Raw genomic sequence first — 6,907 nt, 5'->3', positions numbered from 1 at the left:
CAAAAATCATTTGTCACTTGCAAAAAAAAATAATATTCATTTTTATCACGTTTTTAAATTATGTGTGTAAATTTTGATCGATAACAAAATTCGGATATATTTTTGTACGCGACAAAATTATTCGGATACATTTTTTTGTAGCTTATCCTTTAATTTATTTTAAAAAATATTAATTTTTTTAAATTTATTTAAGAAGCATTCCCTCCCTTGAGAGTTCACAACTTCACATAGCTAACATAGTGCGCGAGATTCATAACTGCAGCGGCGATGTAAGTGAAAGCGAGACGGATAACGGCGTCTACGATTGTCTCATAAAATTGGTGTTATCAGCAATTGCCATGATTCATGGAGACTTAACCGCTGCTAATAATCTTTTTCAAGAACACAAGCCAGCCTTCTTTATTTATTTGGTGGCTCAACTTTGCCACAAGATTGCAAAGAAGGCACCCAGACCCAACACCCTAACTACTATTCTGTTCCACGGTTCAGGTTTCATAGCTTTTGAAACACTCTTGTGGATCTTCATGGCTGGTCAATTTCTAGGGTTCTTCATCATCAATGTGCCTATATCATTCGTTACATTGCTCTGCTACTATGACTCCATCTATGCACTTGTCACCGTGTGTTATGGACATGGAACAGCAAGTTGAAGATGGAAATTAAAGGAAATCAGGCAAGGCGTTAACACTTTAATTTGAAGAATTATTACTTTTTCGTCCTAATTACACTTTGTAATTCTGTCAATTTATCTTTAATCAGCTACTTGTAGTAATTATTAAAAAAAAAAAAAGAAGAAGAAGAAAGAAGACATAGAGTACAAAAGTAGTTTCATTCTGAATTTGCCCATTGTTAGTTAGGAATATCTTTAAGGAAGTTGCTTAAATTTCCTGTTGTTTGCTATTGCCATATATTTGTCTTATACAAAGGATTGAGCCTCCATTTTCTATGTGTATTGGAATTTCTGTCATGTCTTTATATCTTTGAAGCTTGCCACTATCTCCTTTTAACTACAAATACTACAAGAAACTATAGTCTGTGAATTGTGAGTGCAGTAATCTTGAAAACTGATGTGAAGAAAGCACATATACTCTTCAATTAACTCTTAATTACAAACTCCTTTCCTTCATAATCCTTGTTAAAATCTTTTATTAACAAATAACAGCATGGAGATCGACTTTTCGATTGTCATATGAAAATTCTATAAAACCTCTGAAGCAGAGCTTATTTCATTTGTTAGACAAATAGCCAACATTGCACTGTTCTGTCTCATCCCTTGTGACCATGCTCTCTTGATAATCTTCTGTGTTGCTGCTAAACTTGAGGGAGATTCCTGCTTTAGCTTTGCAGTCCAACTTATGCTCCATTTCTGCTGATAGGGCTGTGAAAGTGTAGCATAAAAAGTTGCAGCAAAATCAATTTTGCTCTGCCAGTACACTGCAATTACCTTTGCCGAGTAGAGCTTATGGTGCAGAAAAGAGAAAACAAAAATGAGTTTCAGTGGTTGGATGAAGTCCAGCTTATAAAGTTCTGGGTCACCACATCATTTGCTGTCTAATATCTGTCCTAAAGGATGCATCTTGTTGATTTGATGAAAATGATTTTGAAGAGACTGAGTGTATGTGTGATAATTTTCAATATATTTATTTTCATTTCTTTGTGCTTATATTTGTATGAACTAATAATATTGAAGAATAATGGTTTGTTTGCCTAAACTAGAAATCCTAAAATGCTTATTATTTTGAAATGCATGCCTTTCAGTTGATCGTCAATAACATGAATCACTGTTTTTATCACAGATTCACTCTCTTTCAAAGAACTTCATAGTTTTCCATGCTTCAGAAGCCATTAAAGGTATATCTCTGTCTAATTACGAACTCTGCTGTATAATACAAGAATATGATGTATTGATGGATAAACTTCAGCATTTGATATGAACCATTTACTTGATAGTTTCTAATTCTGAGCCTGAAATATGAAGTACTAAATTCCCAGAAACAGATTTTAGCTTGTTAGAAGGGATGCTGAATAATGCACCAAAAAGCACATCATTGACATCTAATCTACCAGCATCAAACATGTTTAAGCATCAAGTTTAACCAATTATTTTTCCACTTAACACAATCTTTGTTTGCATTTTATATGATGCAGCCATTGAACCAATGACCACTCCCAACCACAGAGAAATCAGAAATAAAACTTTACATATTTTGGTTGGTGAGTTGGTCTACTTTATATATGTTGTGTTTTATATTCACATCATCTTTCAGACTATACATTCTTTCCAAATTGGGTATTTTCCCAACAAAACCAGACATAAGAGTACAATAAGACTAGGCCTAAGTGAGGAGTCTGATTAGTGTCGTAGAATCTCTGCTAATGACAGTTGGCAGTTGGCACTAACTGTTGCTAACAGGCATGGTAACTGCATAAGGGTCAAAAGACTTGTATACCCTTCCTGATAAGTGATCTATCTCTTGTCTTGCTAGAATAACACAACCACCACAACAACAAAGGCTTATTCTACTAGGTGGGGTCAGTTATATGGATCAAATAACGTCATTGCACCCTGTTGTACCTCATGTATATATATTCAACCAGCAGACTATCTCATACCTTTGTATGTCAAGAACATTGTTATTTAACAAAATTCAGCTTCTTTTACAAGATATCACGCATCCTCTGCTAGAATGTGAGAACTTAAAGACAGAAATTAAGCTTGCAACAGAAAAATCAGTTCCGATATTTCCCATACCTGCACATTCAACATTCTTGCAATCGGGGTTTTTTTTTTGTTTTTGTGAGAAGGGGGGGGGGGGGTTTGGAATAAATTTGACCATGAAGTTTAAGTGAGAATCTTCCTTGGGGGGGGGGGGGGGGGTTGGAATAAATTTGACCATGAAGTTTAAGTGAGAATCTTCCTAGAACATATCAATAACCAAAAATGGCCACATTTCAGTTTTTGGATGAAAATAGACTATGGAATGTAATACCTAGAAGTCTCAAGGTACATCAAATGTGATAACCATGTCTACCATAGAACGAATGAATTAAGCATCAACCATCAAGTAATCAGAGAATCAGACAAAGATGGTAAAAGAAGCCATGCTGGGGAAACTATTCTCATTCAATGTGTAAACGGCAAATAATACACCCTATAGAAAAAGAAAACTCACCAAAAACACGACAATAGTAAACATCCAATTTCTTTTCCACTTTTGTCACAACACAGAACCAGAAACTAATCAAGATCACAAAGATAGCAAGTGAAAATGTAATGAGGAACACGGAATCTATCAAATCTAAATGAATAGACTAGCATTGCATGAAGTGTGATATCCCATAGTTTTATGTCTTCTGAACCAACCAACCTTGTGACCCGCAGTATCAACTTTGGGGAGTCCTTTGGCTGCGAATGTCCTTATAGTAGCATATGACTGCTATGAATAAGAGAGTCGCATTGGCTGTGACGAAACACAAGAAGTGATCGGCCACGACCCACAAGATGGCTTCGAAAGCAATGAGAGTGGAACAGATCAGGAGAGTAGCAGTCGCCCAGCTAGGATTGGGTGTTCTTGCAGCAATCACAGAGCAGATTTTAGCAACGTGGTAAACCAACATTGCTAATAAGTGCTCTTCGTAAGGATTAACAGGTAAAGCTTCACGCAAAATTGCAGTTCCTTCTTCAACCAAATTCACAAGATTGTATAAGCTGCCACCTTCCCTACTTGAAAATCCGCTGCAAGATCAGCACACACTACTATGATTAGCAACTGGTAACAGTGTCTGTGACTTTTGATTTAGGATGAAATCAAGTCTAAAGTGAAATATTTTCTCCTTTATTATTGTTTTTATTATTATTAGAATTTAATATTAACGTAATGCTTTAACGGTGTAAAATATTTTAGCGTTTCAATCACGTTCATTCTTTTGGATGACTTCACAGGGTAAATATAAATTATAAGTTATTAATTTTAGAGACGTTAAAGGTTAAATAATTAGATGCCTGTGACAGTACATTAAAATTAATAGATACCAAATAAATCTAATAAAAAATAATTTTTTAAAAACATTGTGGTGAATTTATAAATTTTAAGAAAAAAATATTAAATAAATCTTTCAGGAATTGAAATTAAATTTATAGATTGTAAAATATTATAATATTAGATACAATTAACCTTTTTGTTATAAATTTATAATTTTTCAAATTTTTAATTTTTTCTTTCTTAATTTTGTAAATCTATCATGAAAACTTTTCAAATACTTTTTTAATACTTTAATTTTCAAAAAAATCTTATAAATCTATTGTAAAATTCTTTAAACAAGGGGCAGAGGAAAACCAATAAAAAAAGAACGGAAATAACACAAGAAGCAAGTGGTAATCTCTCTTCAATAATTCCTTTCCGGCTTTCCCCCAAAAAAATTGTTGATTCTTTGGCAGAAAATGTGCACTTTATCCACTACACCAGTCACGTGTATTACACCAAATTTAAATCCATATTAAAATTAAGAGCTCTAAAATTAATTAGTGTGATTGTGATTCTTTGGATATATTTTACCATATTTTTTGGAGGAAATTAATATTAATAACTGATGATGCAGTTAGCCAAAACAAAGTCTTGCTGAGGATAGATCACATTCTTAAAACACTTGTTTGGAAACAGACAACCTTTCTTCCCAACTGAATACATGTTAGTCTCCGGTTCGAATTTTAAGAAGATAAAACAAATTATTTTTCTCAAAAAAATATGAATATTTTAACTTTTTTTTTATAAAAAAAATTATTAGCACAAAAAATAATTTGACTCTCTCAAATATAAATATGGCTGACAAGACAAAAAAGTTAATAAAAATTGAATTATACCAAAGCATATCAGATAAATTGTGAATTGTGTCATCTTTAGTGAGTTATCTAACAAATTGATTGTCAATTTGCCATACACTTTGAACATGCCTTTGGAAAGGAGTTGCTTAAGGCTGTTGAAATACTTGTTGACTTTTGCAGCTAAGAGCCAAGTCATGCAAGGTAGAATTTTCGGATATACAATGTTATGTGTAAAATATTTTTATTTTTAAGCGCTAGGAGTCTAGGAGATACGATGATCATAATTTTTTATTTATTTAAAAGGAATTTATAGAATCGAATAAAAATTGAAAGAAAATACTTATTTTGTTTCATATAATACAAAATTATTAACATCAGAAGTTCATCCTTATGAAATTAAAAGATTGGCTAGAACTCTTATTATTATATATGGATTTTTTCTTTCTCCTTCTTGAATATAACTTAAATTAAGTCATTGTTGATAATTTTGTCGTAATTCATCCTCATTAATTAGCTATTTTTAAGATGAATTCTAACGCAATTCGAAAAAAAAAGAGTAAAGAGTGTAGTATTTTTTGAAAATTAATTTGCCATTAAAAGTAAAAAAAAGGAAAATAATAAATAAAATTCATGAATTAAAATTCTAAAATCTGAATCTTATATCTGAATTATTAATATAAAATATAATAAATAAAGAGTTAGAATTTATTTAATTAATAAAGAGTACAACATGCCTTAAATAAAAAGTATCTAAGGATGCCTTTCTTAACTATTATTTAATATACCATAAATACTTATATGTATATATTTTATAAAACAAATTATTTTTAAGCAAAATAAAAATAAAAATCCAAATGAATTTATGTATACACTAAATATAGAACAAAACCTCAAGTAACAAATAAATACAATGATATTTTGAGAAAGCTTACGAAACTAGCAAGAGAGCGTAGTATTAGTTATTTGGAAATTGGAGGTACAATATCCATTTTTTATTTTCAAACGAGAAAAATGTGTAAAGAGTCAAGACTCTAGACATAAACTAAAATTGACAATACTTTTAAAGATAAAGTTTATCTAAGTCCAAAAAATCCTATAAACCCTTAAAATAATAAAGAAGTAAATAAATATATAAAAAAGGCTCTCCTTTTCCCTCTGGTCTGGTCTCTGGATGCCGGACGTTACGTTGTTGCAAATTTGCATTATTGTTCCTGCTGCACTTGTGGACGGACCTCTATTCCAAATGTTTCGTTTTTTCTTGCTATAGAAACTGAAATGCATCTCTGAATTTGTCAATGTGGCTCAGCTACATTTGTTTATTTTATGTATTTATGCCATCATCACTCAAATTTGCTGGACGTGTTCCAGATTATTGGCAGTTTACAACTTAAGAGAATTGTGGTTTGAGTCCCATTTAGAGTAATTAAAGAATATATTCATGGAATTTAAAGACCACACATGTTCGTTTACATTGATCTTTACATGTAACACAATGATTCAGAATTAAACTCATTTTGTAAATCTAAAATTGGACCACACGGGTACCGAATGATTTCAATAGATTTAACCGCAAATCAGTCCTAGTCTCAAACGGTTCTGATAACATGGAAAAATGTGTTCCTAAGTTTCAACAAAATATAAACACTACATAGAGATGATGGAGTCCAAGGAGTCGCTTTACCTGACGGCCATCACTGCTGCTATTGCTTCTATAACTCTGTCCAAGACGAAATTGAACCTTTTTTGGTGTCTATTTTTGTTTCGATTTGGTGGGGAGAGAGAGAGGGAGGGAAAAGAAATACTCAAAAAGAAAGAAAGGGGAATTCAAGAGATAGATTCCCAAGCTTGAGTAAGTAAATATTAAAACGAGCAAAGAGTAGAGTATTATATAGCTCTCTTATTCTGGGTCGGTGTTACTAACTTACTATTGCTAACGCGTTCCATTCAGGGTCATGATTGTCATTTTCGAAAATTATCAATGTCTTTAGAATATAATATTGGAAAAACTTCACTAATACCGCTTACTGTTTTCTAAGATCAAAATTCTAACATGGGTTCGGTTTTTGTTATTTATTTGTGGGGTAG

General features: G+C 32.0%; 2 long non-coding RNA genes across 4 annotated transcripts; one reads left to right on the top strand and one right to left on the bottom strand.

Annotated features, from left to right (window-relative positions):
* Window positions 1-217: 217 nt before the first annotated feature.
* On the top strand, window positions 218-3,839 carry LOC140184503 (uncharacterized). Of its 3 annotated transcripts, XR_011881501.1 has the most exons (4): window positions 345-673; window positions 1,797-1,851; window positions 2,149-2,214; window positions 3,383-3,839. It is a non-coding gene; the product is annotated as an uncharacterized lncRNA (long non-coding RNA). The 3 variants fall into 3 exon arrangements; XR_011881500.1 differs by lacking the exon at window positions 2,149-2,214 and having other exon boundaries at window positions 218-673; XR_011881498.1 differs by lacking the exons at window positions 2,149-2,214; window positions 3,383-3,839 and having other exon boundaries at window positions 220-673; window positions 1,797-1,987.
* A 1,878-nt stretch (window positions 3,840-5,717) lies between these two features.
* Window positions 5,718-6,669, bottom strand: LOC140184505 (uncharacterized). The gene is made up of 2 exons (XR_011881503.1): window positions 6,504-6,669; window positions 5,718-6,092 (listed from the first exon to the last, which is right to left on the bottom strand). It is a non-coding gene; the product is annotated as an uncharacterized lncRNA (long non-coding RNA).
* Between the last annotated feature and the right edge of the window lie 238 nt (window positions 6,670-6,907).

Source organism: Arachis hypogaea, chromosome 1, assembly GCF_003086295.3.
Source record: "Arachis hypogaea cultivar Tifrunner chromosome 1, arahy.Tifrunner.gnm2.J5K5, whole genome shotgun sequence".
In the NCBI taxonomy this organism is placed as follows: domain Eukaryota; kingdom Viridiplantae; phylum Streptophyta; class Magnoliopsida; order Fabales; family Fabaceae; genus Arachis; species Arachis hypogaea.
Note: the sequence above shows the minus strand (reverse complement) of the source record. Positions and strands in the feature narration are given on the sequence as shown.